Here is a 24,910-nt window from a genome sequence, read left to right as displayed (position 1 = left end):
ACAATTTGTATGAAGGGTTGCTCCTACATTTACCAAGGTTTTATATGTGGGGTTTCCCCCACATATGGTCTTTGCTTGCAGTATTTGCCGGAACAGATACTACACTTTGAGATATTAAATCTTTTATTCATGTTAAAAATACAGTCAAAATCAACGATGAACAAAAAACTTAGGCACATGCCCAACTAAAAAGGGGGAGATGGTGGGGGTCGTTGGTCATCTTTTTCACTCCAGAACTAAACAAAATCAAAAGTTTCTCCCAGCTAGTATCTTCTTTCACCTTAATACCGCATTCACCCTTTCATATTAGGGGACGTCCTACTTAACTCCCAGTTTTTAAATTAGGCACAAGGCTGTTTTTTAATGTGGAGAGAGAGGGAGGGGAGGGAAAAGGGGGACCAGCTCCCGAGAGGTGGGAAATAGGAGCTGGATAGTAACTGTTGGTATGAAGGGTTGACCCTACATTGACCAAGGTCTGATATGTGGAGTTACCCCCACATATGGTCTTTGCATGCAGTATCTGCCGAAACAGATAGTATTTATTTGCTTCCCCACTGAGCAAATTAGGCACAAGGCCGTTTTTGATGTGGAGAGAGGGGGAGGGGAGAGGGAAAAGGGTCAGATATGTGGGGTTACCCCCACATATGGTCTTTGCTAGTCATAGCTTGCAGCATCTGTCGGAACAGATGGTATTTATTTGCTCCCCCACCGAGCAAATTAGGCACAAGGCCGATTTTTAATGTGAGGAGTGAGGGGGAAATGGGGACCAACTCCCCGGGGAGTAGGGGAGCTGGATAGTGACAATTGGTATGAAGGGTTGCCCCTACATTGACCAAGGTCTTATATGTGGGGTCGCCCCCACATATGGTCTTTGCTTGCAGTATCTGTCGGAACAGATTGGATTTATTTGCTTCCCCACTGAGCAAATTAGGCACAAGGCCGTTTTTTAATGTGGAGATAGGGGAGGGGGAGGGAAAGGGGGGACCAGCTCCCGAGAGGTGGGAAATGGGAGCTGGATTAGTAACTGTTGGTATGAAGGGTCGCCCCCTCAGTGACCAAGGTCAGATATGTGGGGTTACCCCCACATATGGTCTTTGCTAGTCATAGCTTGCAGCATCTGTCGGAACAGATGGTATTTATTTGCTCCCCCACCGAGCAAATTAGGCACAAGGCCGATTTTTAAAGTGAGGAGTGAAGGGGAAATGGGGACCAACTCCCCGGGGAGTAGGGGAGCTGGATAGTGACAATTGGTATGAAGGGTTGCCCCTTCATTGACCAATGTCTTATATGTGGGGTCGCCCCCACATATGGTCTTTGCTTGCAGTATCTGCCGGAACAGATGGTATTTATTTGCTCCCCCACCGAGCAAATTAGGCACAAGGCCAATTTTTAATGTGAGGAGTGAAGGGAGGGGGAAGGGAAAAAGGGGACCAGCTCCCGAGAGGTGGGAAATGGGAGCTGGTTAAAGGTCAGGCATGTGGGGTTGCCCCCACATCTGGTCTTTGCTAGTCATAGCTTGCAGTATCTGCCGGAACAGATGGTATTTATTTGCTCCCCCACCGAGCAAATTAGGCACAAGGCCGATTTTTAAAGTGAGAAGTGAAGGGGAAATGGGGACCAACTCCCCGGGGAGTAGGGGAGCTGGATAGTGACAATTGGTATGAAGGGTTGCCCCTACATTGACCAAGGTCTTATATGTGGAGTTGCCCCCACATATGGTCTTTGCTTGCAGTATCTGCCGGAACAGATGGTGTTTATTTGCTCCCCCACTGAGCAAATTAGGCACAAGGCCGTTTTTAATGTGAGGTAAAAACCAGCTCCCCTAAAAGGGGTCACTCTGGTTACCAAAAATAATAATTGTCCCAGTATAGAGGGTTTCCCCTCCATTGACTGGTACAAATTATCTTAAGTGCAGCATCTGCCGGAACAGATACTACACTTTGATCTTGTCTCCCGGGCCACGGAGGTCAGTGGGTGCGGTGTACATCTATGTGTGTGGGATTTATTTGCTTCCCCACTGAGCAAATTAGGCACAAGGCCGTTTTTTAATGTGGGGAGGGAGAGGGGGGTCCAGCTCCCGAGAGGTGGGAAATGGGAGCTGGATAGTAACTGTGGTCTGTAGGATGATCCCTACATTGACCAAGTTCAGATATGTGGGGTTACCCCCACATATGGTCTTTGCTAGTCATAGCTAGTCTGGTATTTATTTGCTTCCCCACTGAGCAAATTAGGCACAAGGCCGTTTTTTAATGTGGAGAGAAAGGGAGGGGGAGCGAAAGGGGGATCCAGCTCCCGAGAGGTGGGAAATGGGAGCTGGATAGTAACTGTGGTCTGTAGGGTGATCCCTACATTGACCAAGTTCAGATATGTGGGGTTACCCCCACATATGGTCTTTGCTAGTCATAGCTAGTCTTTGCTTGCAGCATCTGCCGGAACAGATACTACACTTTGATCTTTATATTTAATTTATTCCGTTTAAAGAAAACATTACAATTTAAAAAAAATCCAATATAAAATTAAAACATTTAAAAAAGTAACATCTCCAAAAGACAAAACAAATTTAGGTACTACACTTTGATCTTGTCACCCGGGCCACGGAGGTCAGTGGGGGCGGTGTACATGTATGTGTGTGTGTAAAATATCTAACAGGTAAACTCTTAAACTACTGGTCACATAACACTGAAATACTCAGGAAATAATATTTATTCACCAAGGATGGTTTATAGCGAGTAATATCTTTGACATACATGAATAACGCGAACAGACATCGATAAATTCATATGTAAAATGTACAACGTTAACGTTAGATATTTTGACTTAAATTCTTGACTTGGAACGTGTTATATTCCTAAGTATTTAGGAATATAACAATGGCGACGAGGATGAGATCCATTGTTATATTCCTAAATACTTAGGAAATAAAGACAAACGTGAGTTACACCGAGTGGTATGTGTAATGGGGTTTATTTATAATACAGAAACGTAAGGCTGCTCGCCTAAGGTAAATAGAAGTACATAGTAACAAGTATGGGGAAGAAAGTCTGATAATCAACACGTAAGACTATCCGTCTTACTGCGACTGCTTGTCTGCCGCTGTCTGCCGCTGTCTGCCAAACAGTCCAATATATATATATACAGTTTGTAACCGGTGTATAGCCAGTTATGTTCCTTCACAACAGAACGTTAGATATTTTGACTTAAATTCTAGCTAATGACACCAACTAATTTTTTTATGTCGTTGTATTAATAAAAAAAATAAATGAAATAATACATAATTTTTACTTGTGGTTTTGAATTTGTAAATAGGAAGACTAGGCTTGTTCTTAAGATTTATATATCTTCTTTTTAAGATCTCGTATATCTTCTTTTTAAGATCCCATATTTACTTTATTTCATATATATTTTTAAGAAGGATGGGGTGGAAAATAACATACGGAATACGGCTGTGCTGAAAAAGTAACATCATTATTTAGAAAGCTATTCTTAATATGGGTAGGGGAAGGTATTTTTAAACTATTCTGTACTTTCACCTAACAATTTATTAAATAAGAAACTGACATACGGAATAATAATAATAATAATAATAATAATAATAATAATAATAATAATAATAACGTCATTATTTAGAAAGCCATTATTAATATGGGGAGGGTAGAGTATGTTTTTTTTACTATTCTTTATTTTCTCCTAACAAAAAATAATTGCCTCAGTTATAAAGAACTGCGCCAACTGAGAAAAAAAGTGAAGCGCAGCATCAGAACAGATACTAAACTTTGATCTTAGCCAAAAGACCAAGTAACCAAATAGTTTTCTACCAGGCATTATTTCCTCCTTAAAAACAAATGGTGGGGGATGAGGTCACTGGACTGCTGAGAAAAAGGCAGGCAGATTCCTCCCGTGTATTATCTCTATTTTTGTTTAGTATTAGTTACCATTAAGTATCCGTTTCTCAATCCAATTTCATACAGAATATGGACCGTGCTGAAATAATAACGCTATTATTTAGAAAGCCATTCTTAATATGGGAGGCATGTATTTTTAACTATTCTGTATTTTCACCTATAAATTTAATAAATAAAAAACTGACATACATAATACAGACCGTGCTGAAATCAGAACGCTATTATTTAGAAAGTCATTCTTAATATGGGAGCGTATGTTTAAACTATTCTGTACTTTCACCTAACAATTTAATAAATAAAAAACTGATATACGAAATGCGGACCGTGTTGAAATAATAACATTATTTAAAAAGCAATTCTTAATATGTAGAAAGGGAGAGTATGGTTAACTATTCTGTACTTTCACCTAACAATTTAATAAATTTAAAAAACAGGCATACGGATTACGGACCGTGCTGAAATAATAACGATATTATTTAGAAAGCCAATAATATAGGGAGCGTATGTTTTTAACTATTCTGTACTTTCACCTAACAATTTAATAAATAAAAAACTGACATAAGTAATATGGGTTCTGTTGAAATAAAAACGTAATTATTTCGAAAGCCATTCTTAATATGGGGAGCGTATATTTTTAATTAATCTGTACTTTCTCCTAAGAATTTAATAAATGAAAAAATCGCATACGGGATACGGACCTTGCTGAAATAATAACCTTATTATTTAGAAAGGCAATCTTAATATGGTGAGCGTGCGTTTTTAAATATTCTGTATTTTTACCTAAGAATTTAATAAATGAAAAAATGGCGTACGGGATACAGACCGTGTTGAAATAATAACAGTATTCTTTAAAAAAAACAGTCTTAATATGAAGAAAGGAAGGTATTTGTGTAAACTATTCTGTACTTTCACCTTACAATATTATAAGGAAAACTTTGAAATACGGAATACGGACTGTGCTTAAGTATTAACGTTATTATTTAGAAAGCCATTCTTAATATGAGGAGGGGAAGGTATTTTTAAAACTAATCTGTACATTTACCTAACAAATTATTTAATAAGAAACTGACATACGGAATACAGACCGTACTGAAATAATAAAGTTATCTAATATATTAAATGAGATTGATGGAAATATATACTAGCAGAAGTCACGGCGTCGTCACTTAAATTTTTTATGAAAATCGATCCAGACAAGGCATGAATGTTTTATGGAATTCGCTTCAGACAAAGCATGAAGCCACTTGAAATTTTTTATGGAAATCGCTTCAGACAAGGCATAAAGCCACTTGAAATGTTTTTATGGAAATCGCTCCAGACAAGGCATAAAGCCACTTAATTTTTTTTATCAAAATCGCTCCAGACAAAGCATGAAGCCACTTAAAATGGTTTATAGGAAGCCATTTGAAATGTTTTATGAAAAACGCTCTCGACAAGGCATGAAGCCGCTTGAAAATTTATATGTAAATCGCTTCAGACAAGGCAAGAAGCCACTTGAACTTTTTTAATCGCGCTGGGCAGAGCATGAAACCACTTGAAATGTTTTTTTTTAAATCTCTCCAAAAAGGCATGAAGCCACTTGAAAGCTTTTATTGAAATCACTCCAGACAAGGCACGACGCCACTTGAAATGTCTTATAGAAATCACTCCCGACAAGACAGCATGCCATTGAAAATGTTTTATAATAATCGCTTTAGACACGGCTTGAAGCCACTAGATTTTTTTTATGAAAATTGCTTCAGCCAAGGCATCAAACCACTAGAAATATCTTATGTGAAGGTGAACTGGGCAAGTTTCTATTGGGGGTCATCCATATTTTTTCTGAATTTTCAATGACGTCTTTTTTCCAAAATATTTTGTTGTCGGTAGTGAGCAAAGAATATGAAACACTGTAATGTTAAATTTTATAATGAAGCAAGGGTTGTCTAATCACTAACCGTGCCAATGTATTTATGTATCAATTTGAAAATCCTGCTAAGACATCTTCCAAAAATAAAATAATCTTTCGTAAAATTATGGTGTCGTTAGTGAGGAAGGAAAGAACCCCAATAATGTTGAAATTTATGGTGAAGCAAGGGTTGACTAATTATTAACCAAGACAATGTATTTATGTATTAATTTGGAAATCATTTTTTTATATTCTGGTTACCTTGGTGGGAAAAGAAATTATTTCATATATGATGTGAAATACGTGTCGGGAGCATGTTACATTGTTTCAAATATGCATTAAAATTTCCCGTCTGAGGGTAGGTAAAATTATTTTAAATATGTGTTGCACATTACCCGTCCTCGCGAAGGTAAAATTATTTCATATACGTGCTATAAATTACCTATCCTAGGGAAGGTACAATTATTTCATACATGTGTAATACCCGTCCTAGGGTAGGTAAAACATTCTTTTACTCGAAATAGCAAATGGTACGTGGGCATTAAACATTCCTCTATCTTAAGAATAACAGATATGTTAAAAATCAACTGCAGTTTTCTCATTGTTTATACGGTCCCGGGCAACGCCGGGTAGCCCTGCGTGTAAAATAATAAAATACAAGATAATAAAAAGATGTAAATATAAAAAAATAATCTGATAGAAAAAATGTAGTTTTGAAATCAAGGATAAATATATAAAGTTACGTATAATAGATAGATAGATAGATAGATAGATAGATAGATAGATAGATAGATAGATAGATAGATAAAGAGAGGTGTACAGAAATAGATAGATAGATAGATAGATAGATAGATAGATAGATATTAAGGTGCTGAGATAGATAGATAGATAGATAGATAGATAGATAGATAGATAGATAGATAGATAACATCATCCATATTACTAAGAACTGTGTATATGAGATCCCATGTGTGGAAAAATATACAAAGATGAGACATGTCGGCCACTGAAAGTAAGGTTAGAAGAACATCGAAAAGCCGTAATAATTGGACAGATTGAAAAGTCGGGTATGGCTGACCACATAAGGAGAGAAAAGGGAAACCATCTACCATTATGGGACGAAGTAAAAATCGAAATGTTGTGAAAATAACCCTCAAGATGAGAATAATAGTCCGAACATTCCAAATAATATGTGCGAAATCTTGTACATCTGGAGCGTTTGGAATAACTCTTGAAGAAACGGTACACAAGTAACTTTCACTGTCAGGTCTTATGCAGAGTATACTTGTCATATTTGGGCTGGTGAATTCCTGTTCCATTTGAGGATTCTTTGTAAGGTTCAAAAGCGTATCTGTAATCAACAGACCCTTTTTTATTCTCTCACGCCATGACGTGATGTTGTTAGGCTCAGTATCTTCTATAAGTACTATTAAGGCATGTGTTCTTCAGAATTGTCTGATCTGTTCCATGTTTCCTTTGTCCTAGCTGATTTGACTCGTTGGTTTGGTGGTCTTCGTGAATTTGCTGTTTCTATACCTCGTTATATTACAGCTTCCTATCTCAGTATACGACATAATAACGTTGACACATTGGTTATCATTAAATAACTGGTTAAGCAACGTTGAGTGTGGTCATTACCGGATGAGTGACTAATATAGGAATATCAAATAGGTGAAAAATTTGGGAATACCAGGCGCTGTATGTAGGATGGCATCGACACCTTCCTGCAAGAGTTGCAAAAACCTTACGCCGCCATCTCCCCTGATGAGGATATATATACGATTGAGGACCGTTTGTGAATTGTATACTCTCATGGAACTTCCTCCGAAGGAGTAAGCCGTTAAAACTGCCTAGGGTTAGTACCGCAGTTTCCATTTTCTTTTTTTCGATCTCAGTAGCTTTTTGCAAGTTTGTGAAAAATTTCTTACTGCTGACTACTTCCCTCCTATACTTAGCTTTGGTTTTTATTTGTTTTTTGTTGTTTCGTTGTTGTTATTGTTTTTTTTTGTTTTTTTGTTTTGTTATTGTTGTTTTTGTTATTGTTGTTTTTATTTGTTTTTGTTTTTTGTTTTGTTTTTGTTGTTTTTTGTTGTTGCTTTTACTTTTGTTTTTTGTTTTTTTTTGTTGTTTTTTGTTGATTTCATTTGTTTTTATTTTTTGTTGTTGTTTTTAGTATTTGTTTTGTTGTTGTTGTTGTTGTTTTTGTTTTTGTTTTTGTTTTTGTTGTTGTATTTATTTTTCAAAATTCAGGCCAATTGGCATTCGCTGTCTTTTGCGATAATTACTTTCCGTTCTTTGTAGCTTCTATCACATCAGGTGACTTTATGTGTGCCGCCGTCGTCAAAATGTTAATTAACATCTTGTATAGACAGCCAGTTAACTCGGACTTACAAAAAAAGTAAAAAAAACAAACACAAAAACAACAAAAAAAAACACATTCCATTCCCTTTAAAAAAAAACGAAAATTTATTCATTTTAATAAATCAGATAACAATTTAAAACAAAAAACATGAAAGAAAGAGATGAGATTCATTGCGATGACAAGGAAGAAATAAGTAAGCATTAAGGAGAGGAAATAAAAGACGCATAAAAGAAAGGATAGAGAAAGGGGGAAAAGGGAGTGCAACAAGTAGGAAATGTTACGTTTCTGAATTTTTGAGATGAGGGTTGGCTATTCGTATTATTTGGGTTCATCGGAGTACAGTTCTCATCTTGAGTGTGATTTTGAAGGCCACACTCAAGATGAAAACTCAAATAATACGAAGTAAGAAATGTTCGAAAATCCTGCTAAGAAGAACCAAGTCTCGTAGCTATCACTTTATCCAGAAATGGATAATAAATCTATTGCGATACTAAAAGCCTAGACGAGATAGTTCAAGGTAGCATTAATGAAGTTTTAATACACAACGGAGTAAAAAAAATTGAAGAAAACAGACAGAAAAGAAAATTACTTCTGGGGTATTTACGTTCATTAGAGCACATTCCGTGTAACTACTTGGGAAACAAGCATACAGATAGTGAGGGAAGGCAAGATGTTTCTTCACATTACATTTAAATCTTGTTCCTAGCGATTGGGTGTGGGATATTTACGTTCATCGGAGCGTAGAAGTACTGTAGGGACTGAAGCTTAGCAGACAGGGCGGGATTTATTCGGTTAGAAATTCTATTTCGCACCCTATCCAAAAGGGAGTGGTTGCACTAGCCTATATGCGGCAACACTACTTCGTGCACGGATAAATGGTTGCTTTATAGAGATGTAGAATACTGGTAAGCGTAAGAAGCATTTTTGTCGGGTAAAGATGGCTATATTTTTTTTCGGCAAACGTGGCATCATCTTTTTCCGTTCCATGTTACCTGAGAATGTCAGGCTGAAGTGATTACACGTTCCACTCTCGGGAAAGATGTTATCGGCCATGACTGTTGGTTGTTGAGACACATTCTTTTCGTTTTTAAGAAAAATGATCATTTGTCTTCATAGCATTAAATATAATCTTTCATTTTTGCCCCAATATTACTACAGACTAAAAAAAATTTTTCCAAAAATTCAAACGTTGCCATGCTTTTGGAAGGGGCATTTGATTTGCCCTCCGTCATGGAAAAGCGCGTTGTCATAGTCTGTCTGTCTGTCTGTCTGTTTGTCTGTCTGTCTCCCTCTCTCTCTCTCTCTCTCTCTCTCTCTCTCTCCCTCTCCCTCTCTCTCCCTCTCTCTACCTCTCTCTCCCTCTCTCTCTCTCCCCCCTCTCCCTCTATCTCCCTCTACCTCCCTCTCTCACTCTCTCTCTCACTCTCTCTCACTCTCTCTCTCTTTCTATCATACACAGTTTCTATGCGCAACATGACAGGCCTCCATGTATGCTATCAGGTTAACAAGAAAGTTCTTGCAGTTTTTAACTTTTAAATTCAGGTGATCATATCTTGGCTCAAACAATAATTTCCTGATCGAAATAAGCACCATCAGAATCAACACATTTTTGCCAATGCAAAACAAGTGTATTTATGCCAGTAACATAAAAATCTTGCGTTCTGGTGGCGATGAAGTCGCTGAAGGCGTTTTTGATATCGCTTAGGTTTTTGAAGCATTTCTCACGTAGAAAGTTGTCGAGATGCTTAGAAAACGTGGTAGTCGGTAGGTAAGAGGGCTGGAGAATATGATGGATTATGCAGATTTTCGTAACCAAATGTGTTCAACTTCTGCAGGGTCGGTTTATGCGGTCGGGCATTGTCATGGAGAAGAATTGGGCATTTCTGTTGACTAATGCTTGGTGTTGTTATCGAAGTATTCTATTCGTTAACGGTGCTTCTCTGCCGTAATGGTTTTGCCTGCATTAAAAACTATAATGGATGAGACCGGTCGGAGACCATCAAACAGTCAACATGACCTTTTTGGGCGCAACTCTGATTTCGGGAAGTGTCGTAGAGCTTCGTCAGCGTCTAATCACTGAGCTGAGCGTCGCCGGTTGTTGAAAAGAACCCGTTTTTCATCGCAAGTTACAACCCGGTCAAGAAACAGGTCGTTATTGTTGCGTCAAAGAAGGGAAAATGACCCGTTACATCGACGTTTCTTTTGGTTGTGCTTCAATTCATTTATCAAGTTTTTTGTCTTTCCAAGCTCTCTCAAGTGGTTGGAAATCGTCGTATACGTTACGTCTAATGCAGAAGCAAGTTCTCGAACAGTTTGCGTGGATTAGCTTCGACTAAAGCTTTTAACTGATCGTAGTTAACGTCCGATGGCCGACCACTACGTTCATCATCTTCGAGACTTTCGTCGCCACCACGAAATTTCTTAAACCATCATTGTACTGTGCGTTTAGTAGTGGTTCCTGATCCAAACGCTTTATTGATATCGCGAGCTGTTTCAGCAGATTTTCGGCATAGCTTGAACTGAAATAAGAAAATTCTGCGAATTGGCTTTGTTTCCATCTTGTACCCAATGTTCTGAAAAGAAGACCTAATTGTTTTTAAAACGATTGTAATTTAAACGATTAGATAGAGCGAAAAACGTTCTTTAAAATGATATATAAAGTAAAGGTATTATAACGAAAACTTATTTGAAAATGCATCATTTGAAATCAAAATTAAAAATTCAGCAAGAACTTTATTCTCAATCTTATAAACATGTTTGGTTATTTCGTCATCGTCACTGAGTAAAATACAAATTCTTAGTTAATAAGTAAAACAACGCATACATCAACATTTTCTATTTTAAATCCAAAAATCTATTATAATAAATCTGTATTCCTGTCTGTTTGTTTGTTTGTTTGTTTGTTCACAACGACGACAGCATATAATATACATATACTAGCAGGTCGCCCGGCATTGCCCGGTCGTAACATACGCTTAAATATGATATTGTGATTAATGCAGATTTCGTATTTATTATTATATTATATCGGACCCAATATATAGTAATAATTTAAAAAGTTACAATAAATAAATTACTCGCGCGCCACCACCGAGAATTGAAACCAAAACGTTTAACTTACGATTTACTATTTCCTTTGACGTAAATGCTTGAGCTTTGAAGACATGTTTGCTGCAAGGCTAATAATTAAAACATGAACCAATAGCTATTACGTTACGCATGCATATTCGTAATGCCATCGTTCAACGTAAACCTGGCAAATTTCATTTCTTTAATTTTCACACTTTTGCACTGATTTTCCTGTAAACCAAAAACTGAATGAAGAGTTTGGAAGGCAAAATTTTTAAACAAAAATATATACGTATACATATATATATATATATATATATATATATATATATATATATATATATATATATATATAAAGAGGTTTGTGTTTACTATAACCTTTTTACGTAAATACTACGCAAGTATAAATCATGTAGAATATCTGCATGAATATAATTACACGTAATAATTAACTAATAATGATCATTCCATGAGAAAACGTAATAGACTAATAGGGAAACAATTAAAATGAATATGCAAATTAGCTAGATCTTTTGCAGATAAATGCGATTCCAATGACTCATATATAACAAAGTTGTGTTTTTTTTTAAATAAATAAGAAAAAGGATTTTTAATATGAATATCAATACAAAAAAACAATTAGAGGCGTATAGATAGAGGGGGTCATGTATGACGTCATCTGCTATGACGTCATGCATGACGTCAGGTAGGACGTCATATATGGGGGTATTGTACTACCCTACTGTAAGAATTCAGACACCAGGATCGGAAAGAAGAATTCAGAAGTCAACGCCCCCGATTGCAAAAAGTGCATGGGCAGCCCCATCGACATTCCACGGTAAGAGCGCATCAGATAATTAGCAATAGACAAACCTTTTCTCAAAGAGAGAAGATAAAGCCTGGAGGGAAAATATGAAAGTATATAACCGGGGAATGCTGGATAGCCTGCTAGTGAATAAATAATAAAGTAACGTCATAGCAAAAGAAGAAGTCTATATAAACAAGGGAAACGGTGAAACTGGCTTTAATTGTAGGCTTCCCGTTGATTCTGCTATATGTTTACCTCATTGTTCCTATTTACAATGCCTCCCCACGGGGCAGATTTAGACACCAGGGTCGTTTTTTAATATGGAGAAAAGGAACAAAAATAAAAATTGTCTCAGTCGTGAAGTATTTCTCCTCCACTGACAGAGAACAAGAAATTGAAGTGTAGCATCTGAAGAACAGATACTACACTTTGATCTAAGGCCAAGATATTTACCTCACTGTTGTCTTGTTTCTTGATCTACAGCCGTACGTCTGCCCCTCTAACAGAAAGAAAAAAGTGACGAAAACGGTGAGAGTTTTGAAATTAGTAATCATCGTTTTATTAAAGTACTACCTTTTTTTATGTGTGTCGTTTATCGATTCATCGCGTGTTAACGTATGTTTTAATATAGAAGAGTTTCCAAAATCCAAGGGAGGTAATTGCAATCGATCATTTTGACCCAATAATTGTAATATTGTCATTTTTAAACAAAAAATAACCGACTGTAATTGCGGATTTGTGTATTCATTTTTTTTTTTTTTTTGAGAATTGTTATCTTCATCTTCACAGTTGTTGTTGTTGTTGTTGTTGTTGTTTTTTTGGGGTTTTTTTGTTTTTTTTTTGTTGTTTTTTTTACCATGCTTCGGTCAACTCATCATCTAGTCTTCTCCAAGTCCGCAAAAACAAAAAAATAATAATACACGAATTATGAAGTCTCATCTCAAAAGTATTCCAAATAATATGAAATTGTGGATGATTTTTTTGTTAAAAATATGTCTAGCACATCTGGATTATTTTTCATAATTCTTGGAATTTATACTAATTTCGACATGAAACGTAAGTATGTAATAATGTTTTCAACTAAAAAGCAGTACTCTTCCACATTAAAACTTCTGACAAAAATCGATAATTCGATAAATTCTATTTTTACTTCTAATTATTTTCCATTGATTACCTAGTGTATTCAGTTGATATCACACTTAAATCCCAACCCCAAGATGAGGAGCTATTGCTCAAAGCGACAAGGTAGTACAAAAGGGCTGACTGGGAAACCATCAAAGAACACATCAGAGATGCCTCATGGACCGATATCTTCTCTTTTCCTGCTGAATAGTGAGTCAATGAGACAAGTGAATGGTGCAAAACGGGCATTGAAGCATATGTTCCCACACGGAAATATTATAGCAAGCCCCACTCACCCTATGGTTCACTGTAGATTGTGCAGCTGTCATTGCACAAAGGCAGCAGGCATTCCGCCAGTTTGTACGTCATAAGTCAAATACAAATAGGAAAAAATTAATAGATGCTAAAATTCATTGTAAGAGAGAAATAGCCACAGCCAAAAGAAAGCATGTTAAAATAATGCTGAAATAATCAAGGAACGCATAAAATCGCAAAAGATAGGAACTTGTGATTCCTGGAAAATCTATAATAGTGTAGTGAATAAAAAGCAACCATTAATGCGACAACCAAAAGGTTGCATGCACGGCAACCGAAAAGGCGGAACTGCTTGCCCGGGAATTCGCCTCCAACTCCACCTTAGAGCCAACAAACAACTCTCTTCCAAAGTTCCCTATGAAGACTGAAGCCATATTGGATGATGTAAAAATCACCCCTTCTCATGTCTGCGATATCATAAAAAAAACTTTGACACCGCTAAGGCGTGTGGGCCTGATTTCATCCCTGCTAAACTAATTACGAATGCTCAACTGAGCTAGCCCCTGTACTTTCGAATCTTTACAATAAATGCCTTGCTGAACCTTGCTCCCTACTAGCTAGAAGATGGCCTCTGTAGTACTATTGTACAAGAATTCTAGTGAAAGGACTTACCCTCTCAATTATTGCCCTATCGGTCTCCTCCCCTCTTCGCTAAAATCTGTGAGACGCTTATCCATCATGCACTAGTCCACCACCTTCCGAAAGCAAATTTTCCCTCTGACAAACAGTATGAATTTAAGCAGATATTTTAACAATCATCTCTGAACACATATACTGTGTACTGGATAAGGTGGGCGAGGCCATGGCTATAGCCCTTGATATATCCAAGGCTTTTGACAAAGTCTGGCACGAAGGGCTTATTTTTTTTTTTTTTTTTTTTTTTTTTACACAGTGATCACCACTTATCAAGGCCCGGAAGCCACTCAGGGATAAGGGTTATTGCAAGTACATTACGTTAGTGAGGAGATTTGCTGAAATGTTTACTTAAGGGGGCGGTTCATTAGGAATTTGTTAACATTGGACTTGAAGACATCCAAGTTGTAGTCCGGAGGGAAGCAGGCAGACGGAACAGAGTTCCACACGCGTGCAGTTCTAAGAAAGAAGCTTTGTTCATGGAATCTGCGTTTTGATTTAGGCACAGATATAGAGTGGGGGAAATCTTTCACAGTGGATTCAGCTAGACGGGTGTTTTTCGTGAAAGATTGGCGAGGGGGGACCAGAGATTGGAGTTCAGACGAGCATCTGCCATGGAAATAACGATAAAACAAGGATAGGCTCGCAACGTCTCTTCTGTGGGAGAGAGGTTGCAGGGTAGAGAAAAGGGCATCCCCGACTAAGCCACGAAGTCTATTTTGTACTCTGTCAAGGCAGGATAGGCTGTTTTTAGCAGCTCCTGCCCAGATATGGCAACAGTATTCCATCCTTGGACGTACTTGGCTTTTATATAGATAGAGAATTGCATCCGTAGTGAGATATCTTCTGGAGCGGTAGAAGGATCCCACCATCTTTCCAGCGACCTTGGCAACAGACTTGATGTACATGTTCCATTTCAGATCAGGAGTAAAGGTCAAACCCAGAAGCTTGTCAAAACACGGGGCCTCACCCAGACGAGAGCCATCCATCACAATTGATGCCAGATGGGGATCAGAGCGTTGATGATGTAAGGATAGCAGTTTGGTTTTGGATGCATTAAAGGTTACCAGCCACATCTTCCCCCACTGAACCACGCACTCGAGATCAGAGGAGAGAGAATCAGAGAGAACTTTGTCATTTACAGCCTTGGATGTGTTGCCGTAGATGGTAGTGTCATCAGCATAGATGTCAACGAATGATTTAAGTATGTGTTTAGGGAGGTCATTGATGTAGATCAGGAAGAGAGTTGGGCCCAGGATTGACCCCTGAGGGACTCCAGCATTTATATTGCAGGCCTCCGATTTTTGTCCATCTACCACTACTCTTATGAGCCTATCGGAGAGAAATGATTTGATGATTGAGAAAACATTTCCAGTTATACCGTAGCTGGAAATCTTGTGAAGTAGACCCTTATGCCATACCTTGTCGAAGGCCTTTGATATGTCAAGAGCAATTGTCCTAGAAAGGAAGCCTTTGTCAAGAGATTCACTAATCCTGTGGGATATAACCGTCAGCACATCTGCGGTAGATCTTGCAGAGCGGAAACCATATTGTGTGTCACTAAGAAGGTTCTTCCTGCTGAGGTGGTTGACTATTTCTCTATTTAATATGGATGAAAATTAAATCGTACGGTATAACTGGATGTATACTAAATATAATTAGATCCTTCTTAGACAATAGGACAATCCAGATTGTCATTGATGGACGTTCATCCAAGCAGCATAACATTAATAGAGGATTGGCTCAGAGGTCAATCCTTGGACCACTATTATTCTTGATATTCATAAACGACTTCCCTTATAATAGTGTCCGAGATGAGTATATTTGCTGAGGGTATAATGCTCTATAACATGCATGAGGAAAAAACAGATGTACATAAATCTAAGACAATGGCAGAATCGCTAGAAAATTACCTCCAAACCGTAGTGGAGGGGGGTGGGCGAAATGATGGTAACATTTGATGCTGGTAAAACATTAAAAGTTGCTTTCCGTTAACAATTACAAGATGCTTTTCCAACCGCCGATATTCATGATAAATAACACCCTACTTGAGAATTTTTCCTCCAAACTCCTCGAACTAACATTCACAGGCAATATAAACCGGAACAAATATATTGAGGACATTGCGAAGGCTGCTGCAAAGAAAGTGCGTTCCCTCTAGCTAGCTAGAAAGCTACTCACACCTGAAAGTATCGTGTACCTCTACAAGGCCACTATTCATGCATGGAGTATTGTTGCTACATCTGAGCTGGTGTATCTACCACTAGCCTCTCCTCTTGCATATTGTCCTCCCCCCAAAAAAAAGAGTTTCCAATCTGATAGGTCATACTTTGTCAACTAAGCTCAAACCACTGCCCCATCGCCGCAGTCTAGCATCTCTGTGCCTGTTTATTATTAATATTTTAATAGAATGTACTCTGATGAACACGTTGCGCTTGTGCCCCCTCGACGTACATATCCCCGACAAACCCGCGTAGCAACAAAATCTCACCCCTTTACTGTTGGGGTCCCTAAATGCTAGAAAGCTTCCTATATTGATAGTTTCTTCCCTCGAACAGCTATACTTGTGGAATTCCCTTCCTGCTACGTGTTTTCTCTGGATGTACTGATTTGCATAAGTTTAAATGTTACGTAAACCAACATCTTGTTCCTATTTACATTGCCTCCCCACGGGCAGATTTTGACACCAGCGTCGTTTTTTAACGTGGAGAAAATGAACAAAAATTAAAAATTACTCACTCCCCCACTGACAGAGAACAAGAAATTGAAGTGTAAACATCTGAAGAACAGATACTACACTGTGATTTCGGCCCAATGTTAATCTTTCATAGGAATGGCCCCAAATAGTAGCCCCTTACGTCAAAGTGGCGAGATGCCTTGTTAGGGGCGAACGTAAGAAAAAAAAACTAATAAATAAATTTGTGTACTGGATCATTTTTCGTAATTTTTGGAAGTTATACTAATTTCAACACGACACATACTTACGCAATAATATCTTCACATGAAAAGCATTGGTTTAAATATTACCAATCTACACAAGCACCCTTACTTGTTTTGTTTTTTTTTTTGTTTTTGTTTTTGTTTTTGTTTTTTTACTTACTCAACTAGAGAATTGTTGTGAAACCGCCTTTCCTTGTTAGCTCGCCTGGTGCAAACTGAAAAAAAAAGTTTCCCATCACGTATTTATTAATGAAAACGATCTTTCTTACAACAACTCACAAACCAAGTGAACCTGTCGATATTTTAAAGGGCAACATCCAGCGAATCATTAGAGTGGAATTTACGGTTTGAAATTGAAATTTATATTCAAAATGTCAAGTGCAAATTCGAGGGGACATTCTGCAAAAAAAAATAAATAAATAAAATAAAAATAGTAAGTGATACAGTGGTTATGTGTGACAGGAAATCTGTGCATTAATTAGAATACGATTACGTTTTATATTATCCTTTGGCTACATTTCTGAATTTTTTTAGATGATGATTGATTATTCGTATTATTTCGATTCTTCGGACTACTGTTCTCATCCTGAATACTATTTTCACAACGTTTCGGTCGATGTAACATCCGACCTTCTTCGGGTGTTGTCGCAACTGAATTTCGTACAATACCCTTTATTTAATCCATGGGCGTAACTTTTCGCAACTATAAAGATACACTTCGGGTCGAGGAGGCGATCTATAGATTTCAGTTTTATTGATAGTTTAAAATAAATAAATATTTCGTTTCTGGATTTTTTAGATAAGAATTGGTTATTCGTGATCTTCAGACCCTTGTTTTCAACTTGAGTGTCATTTTCACAACCTTTCGATCGATGTAACTTCCGACCTTCTTCAGGTGTATCCTGTTGAACTTGATGTTTCTATCGAACTCGGGAAGTTGGGCGGAATTTCGAACAAACCCCTTAATTTACTTCATGGAAGTAGCATGTTCTCGTTCCGTCAGCCATGACTGGATAGAGGCCTTAAATAATTCGCAATTGCATTTTTCGGTTGCCCACACTGAGAATTATATACGGCATAATCACGTTGACACACCAGTTCCCGTCAGACCACTGAAGTTAAGCAACGTTGAGCCTAGTTACTACTAAAATGTGTGACCAATTTGGGAAGTCCAGGCGCTGTATGTAGGAGGACGTCGACACCTCCCTGCAAGAGTTGCAAAAACCTAACGTCGTCATCTCCCTTAACGGCGATATGCATGCGACTGGGAACCGCTTGTGAATTTCGTACTTCCATGAAACCTCCTTCTTTGGAGGAAGCCAGTTAAAGTCGAATAGGGTTAGTGCCAAACGACACACACACACACACACGCGCGCGCGCACACACACACACACACACACACACACACACACACACACACACACACACACACTGATAATTGAACCTTCGACTTTCAGGAGATTATCACTTTTACAATTGGTTTTTTCAACTACTCTAACCACTGCTCCACGCGTTACATCGATCGAAACGTTGTGAAAATGGCATTCAAGTTGAGAACAGTAGTCCGAAGAATCCAAGTTGTACGAATAATCTTTGGTTACAATTCTTAAGATTTCTGCTGACTTCTTCGTTCTGCAAAGACATTTCTTTCGTGTTTCCGTCGGGTTATGAAAAGTGTGTCGAACAGAAATTAAGTTTAGTTTGGGATTCGAATTCGTTATGGCAATATTATGAATTATCAAGGCCACCGGCAATTAACGCAATAACTGGAAAAATAAGTGCCTATAAATACCAAATCGGCGGGCAGACATTATAAACAGTCAGAGAGTATTCAAAGACCGGAAGTTGGAATGTTGCATATATATATATATATATATATATATATATATATATATATATATATATATATATATATGATGAAAATAATGGAAATAGTATTCCGACAAAATAGAGAAAATAAAAAGGAACAAACCGTATATATGTGTTCACCAACGTTTCGTCTTTATTTCGAGACTTCCTCTGGGTGAATGAGAATAAGAAACCAAAAAATATACCAGTACAAAATATTTCCAACATCAATTTTTCCGTTTCTCTTAAATAGAACTGCGTCACACTGTTCACGTGAAACTTTTTCAAATATTTTGTACTGGTATATTTTTTGGTTTCTTATTCTCATTCACCCAGAGGAAGTCTCGAAATAAAGACGAAACGTTGGTGAACACATATATACGGTTTGTTCCTTTTTATTTTCTCTCTATATATATATATATTCAATAATAAATGATAACGGCAAAAGACTGAGACCACATGTGTGGTTTGAAGTAAATGGCTTTGGGGTGGGGCCTATAAACACTGCAATAATTAAGTTCTTTTAGATCTTATTATAAAAGCATTTTCCATTCTAAGAAAAAAAATCTTTCCAATTATTTTCTGATAAATATATTTTGTCTCTGATGAGTTGTTTAGTGGGATTCCGCTATTCAAGGAAACAAGTGTAAGACGTACTTTCTAAACTATATATATATATATATATAATCATCCACCTACAGTACTGTTTCGCTGTTTCACAGATCATCAGCGCGGCTAGACAAGCAACTACCTCAAGCCAACCTATCACCCAAACGACAGTCGGAGCTTCTAACCGTTGCGCTATACGGCTGCTGCTATGCGGGCAGTGAATTAACAATGGTTTGCCATTGTCTAAATATCTAAGCTCAATTTGTTTACACAAAGAGCATCGCTTCATAGGCTAATGGTAATTTGGTCATCACTTCCCAAAATAGAGAGAATTGCTGTAAGCTTTAAAGACCGATAATAAGTGAAACAACACTGTGGTAAATCTACAAAAGTGTATTTGCAGATTTGTTAGGTTTTTGTGTTTTAGTTTGGGAAAGCGTGAAAAGAAACAGTTTGGATAAAGACTAGCTGGAGAAATGAAAACGTTCGAACCAACTTTGTCACTTGGTACCGAAAATGTCCGTATCGTTTGCTCTCGCTGATAGTGTTGGAACCCCCATAGTACATACAGTAGAAGAGTGCGAGAAAAAGAGGGGATCGATATGGCAGTATACAACAAGCTAAACGACGAAAATTCCTTTTGTGTTTCTCGAGTCTTTATCAATAAACAAGCCTTGCAAAGTTTCCTATGTACTTACCCCGCAAAGAATAGAGGAGCCAACCCCATTACAATTACCGTTGTCTTTTTACGATAAATCACCACTATCGAAGTCAGTAGACAACTCGAGGATAAAGGTTATTGATCTTGACAGGTAGACAGTGAAACTACGAGATGTTTATTAACGATAGTTGTAACTGATAAAAAAACTGACTATTTAAGAAGACGGCTCAAATAGAATTTGTTTACATTGGATTTGAAAACTGCAATGTTATGTTAAATAATGGTGTCAGGCCACACCGGAAAGGACAAGTTTGGGAATTAAAGTTAACATTGGACTTGAAGACATCCGTTGTAGTCCGGTGGAAAGCAGGCAGACGGAACAGAGTTCCACACGCGTGCAGTTCTAAGAAAGAAGCTCTGTTCATGGAATCCGCGTTTTGATCTAGGCACAGATATAGAGTGGGGGAAATCTTTCACAGTGGATTCAGCTAGACGAGTTTTTTTTCATGAAAGATTGGCGAGGGGGGACCAGAGATTGGAGTTCAGACGAGCACCTGCGATGGAAATAACGATAAAACAAGGATAGGCTCGCAACGTCTCTTCTGTGGGAGAGAGGTTGCGGGGTAGAGAAAAGGAAATCCCCCACTACGCCACGAAGTCTATTTTGTACTCTGTCAAGGCAGGATAGGCTGTCTTTAGCAGTTCCTGCCCAGATATGGCAACAGTATTCCATCCTTGGACGTACTTGGCTTTTATGATGATAAAAAAGATGAAGATAAAAAAGATGATGATAAAAAATGTGCAGATGACACTCATTAGTCTAATTAATACAAATAATAAAAACAATCATTCCGCATCCCAAAAATTCCGAAACAAAAATGTTGTATATTCTAAATCATAGAAAGAGAGAAGATAGTTTTATTATGGTGGGGCCGTTGGCAGTGGTTTTACTTTTTTATCTTCATCTTTTTTATCATCATCCTTTTTATCTACATCTTTTTATCATCATCTTTTTTATCATCATCTTTTTTATCTTAATCTTTTTTATCATCATCTTTTTTATCATCATCCTTTTTATCTACATCTTTTTATCATCATCTTTTTTATCATCATCTTTTTTATCTTCATCTTTTTTATCATCATCTTTTTTATCATCATCTTTTTATCATCATCTTTTTTATCTTCATCTTTTTATCTACATCTTCAAAAAGATGATGATAAAAAGATGATGATAAAAAGATGAAAAAAAAGATAATGATAAAAAAGATGATGATAAAAAGATGAAGATAAAAAAGATGAAGATAAAAAGATGGTTAAAAAAGATGAAGATAAAAAAGATAATGATAAAAGATGATGATAAAAAAGATGAAAAAAAAGATAATGATAAAAAAGATGAAGATAAAAAGATGAAGATAAAAAGATGATGATAAAAAGATGGTTAAAAAAGATGAAGATAAAAAAGATAATGATAAAAGATGATGATAAAAAGATAATGATTAAAAAGATGATGATAAAAAGATGAAGATAAAAAAGATGAAGATAAAAAGATGGTTAAAAAAGATGAAGATAAAAAAGATAATGATAAAAGATGAAGATAAAAAAGATGAAAAAAAAGATAATGATAAAAAAGATGAAGATAAAAAGATGAAGATAAAAAAGATGAAAAAAAAGATAATGATAAAAAAGATGAAGATAAAAAGATGAAGATAAAAAAGATGAAGATAAAAAGATGGTTAAAAAAGATGAAGATAAAAAAGATAATGATAAAAGATGATGATAAAAAGATAATGATTAAAAAGATTATGTTAAAAAGATAATGATTAAAAAGATGATGATAAAAAAGATGAAGTTAAAAAGATGATGATAAAAAAGATAATGATAAAAGATGATGATAAAAAGATAATGATTAAAAAGATGATGATAAAAAAGATGATAAAAAAGATAATGATTAAAAAGATAATGATAAAAAAGATGATGATAAAAAAGATAATGATGAAAAAGATGATGATAAAAAAGATGATGATAAAAAGATAATCATTAAAAAGATGATGATAAAAAAGATGATGATAAAAAAGATAATGATTAAAAAGATAATGATTAAAAAGATGATGATAAAAAAGATGATGATAAAAAGATAATGATAAAAAAGATGAAGATAAAAAGATGAAGATAAAAAAGATGAAGATAAAAAGATGGTTAAAAAAGATGAAGATAAAAAAGATAATGATAAAAGATGATGATAAAAAGATAATGATTAAAAAGATTATGATAAAAAGATAATGATTAAAAAGATGATGATAAAAAAGATGAAGTTAAAAAGATGATGATAAAAAAGATAATGATAAAAGATGATGATAAAAAGATAATGATTAAAAAGATGATGATAAAAAAGATGATAAAAAAGATAATGATTAAAAAGATAATGATAAAAAAGATGATGATAAAAAAGATAATGATGAAAAAGATGATGATAAAAAAGATGATGATAAAAAGATAATCATTAAAAAGATGATGATAAAAAAGATGATGATAAAAAAGATAATGATTAAAAAGATAATGATTAAAAAGATGATGATAAAAAAGATGATGATAAAAAGATAATGATAAAAAAGATGATGATAAAAAGATGATGATAAAAAGATAATGATTAAAAAGATAATGATAAAAAAGATGATGATAAAAAAGATAATGATTAAAAAGATGATGATAGAAAAGATGAAGTTAAAAAAGATAATGATAAAAAAGATGAAGATAAAAAGATGTAGATAAAAAGATGAAGATAAAAAGATGTAGATAAAAAGATGAAGATAAAAAGATGAAGATAAAAAAGATGAATTATATATTCCAACTTGAACGTAAAAGGTAATTTTTTAGGATTTTTTTTGGGGGGGGAGGGATATTGTATGCACAGGTTTAACGTAATTAACCGATTATCATAGGATACTATGAAAGGAGATAAGTGAAATGTTTGTTTACATTACATTTAAACTTCTGCATGGTAGCATAGTCGGGAAAGCAGGGGAGGGATTCCAAAGTCTAGTAGTCCGAGGGAAGAAGCTATTAAAATAGGTTTTCGAGCATATAGGGACCTAAACAATGAAGGGGTAGTATTTTGCTGCAAAACGGGTTTGCCGAGGGTATGTACGTCGAGGGGGGTACATTGCAATGAGATCATGAGAGCACATTCCATTATAGAACTTGTAAAATAGGCACAGGGATACAACATCGCGGTGATGGGACAGAGGTTGAAGTTTGGTTGATAGTGTGGGATCCATTATATTTCAGATTCTTTTTTTTTTTTTTTCAATCCTGTCTAAGTGGAAGAAAGGAATTTTCACCTTGCACATATTACATGATTTTGATTCTAGGAATTTTTAGAATTTTATTTAAGGTTTTAAATTAAGGAGTCTTAAGAAGAAGTTAAAATTCATGGTACTTTACCTAATGACTATGGAAAATGGAGGAATTCTGATGTGGCAACAATGCTGCATGCATGCGTAAATGGTAGCTTTGTAGAGATAGATACATGATGATGATGATGATGATGATGATGATGATGATGATGATGATTGACTTGAAGAAAAGAAAACAAGGTGAAGAAGATGAAGAGGATAACGAAAGAAGAAAGAAATAAAGATAATGAAGAAAAAGAGCGAGGAGATGCTGACAATGATGAAGAGAAACAGAAAGAAAAATTAAGTCGTATAAATCTGTTCGGCACAATGTGGTTTGAGCGGCTAGATTCTGCTGATGACATTTTTGCAGGAAGGGACCACATGAAGGTTGCCAACAATCTCAAAGTCAAAGTGATACTATGGAATCGATAGGATTCGAAACTTGACACACCCTTTCGTGTGTCATCTGTATTGTAATTCACTTAACCACCGTCAACTTCCTCAGAAAAAGATCAAAGAAGAAAGTGACGAAGATAAAAAGGGAAAAAAAAGATGATGATGATGATGATGATGATGATGATAATGATGATGATGAATATTTTACCCAATAAAACAAACATCAATCATGAGAGACAATACAAGATGGCGTCGAAGTGACCTTTCATTCGGCGGCTGCTCAACCGGCAGAAGTTATCTCCCCTCTCAGCTCTTTCCTCCCCTGCTACAGCTCTCAGCCACCTCCTCCCACATCTTTCTCGGCTCTCCCTCACCACTCTTCTCCAACATTCCTCTTAACCCCACCCCATAATATCTTGCTGTTTCTTGGTTTGAAAAGTTGACATTAGCAAATTTACGCTCAACCTTTTCGACAATATTGTAAAGGGCAGCGGAGACAAAGGTGGCGTTGTTTTGTTCGTAGACATATTGACGATGACCAAAATAGTAGGGTAGACGGGCCGCTAAATCATTGATAGTGAAACTAGTCAAACGCCACCAGGTAGTCCTTCGTCATATGATACCCGCTTCACTTGTACCGGGTGGAACGATAAAAGTGTCGCCATAAAAAAGACGACATGATTCCATTTCCGTTTGATGAAAACCAGTTTTCTTTTTTCGTTGTTGCAGACAATCTACTAGTTGTTCAGTTGTGTACAAATCCCAAGAGCGATAGGAGCCTTCTATCATGTCTAAAAGTGACACAATGTAAAACGAGCGAGATCAGAAATGCGCCGCTCTACAACTCATGCTCTCTACCAATCCAAGTTATGACAACAGGACCATTGCCAGCACCCTCAAAATGCAAATCCGGACGGTTCAATGCTTGTGGTTTCAAGTGAGGTCACAACATGCCACCTCAC

At 36.4% G+C, this 24,910-nt stretch overlaps 1 pseudogene; it reads left to right on the top strand.

Moving 5' to 3' along the window:
* Positions 1-18,107: 18,107 nt before the first annotated feature.
* On the top strand, positions 18,108-18,226 carry LOC145255881 (5S ribosomal RNA; annotated as a pseudogene).
* The last annotated feature ends 6,684 nt before the right edge of the window (positions 18,227-24,910 follow it).

Source organism: Euprymna scolopes, chromosome 31 (assembly GCF_053919585.1).
Source record: "Euprymna scolopes isolate OS-2025 chromosome 31, ASM5391958v1, whole genome shotgun sequence".
NCBI lineage: Eukaryota > Metazoa > Mollusca > Cephalopoda > Sepiida > Sepiolidae > Euprymna > Euprymna scolopes.
Note: the sequence above shows the minus strand (reverse complement) of the source record. Positions and strands in the feature narration are given on the sequence as shown.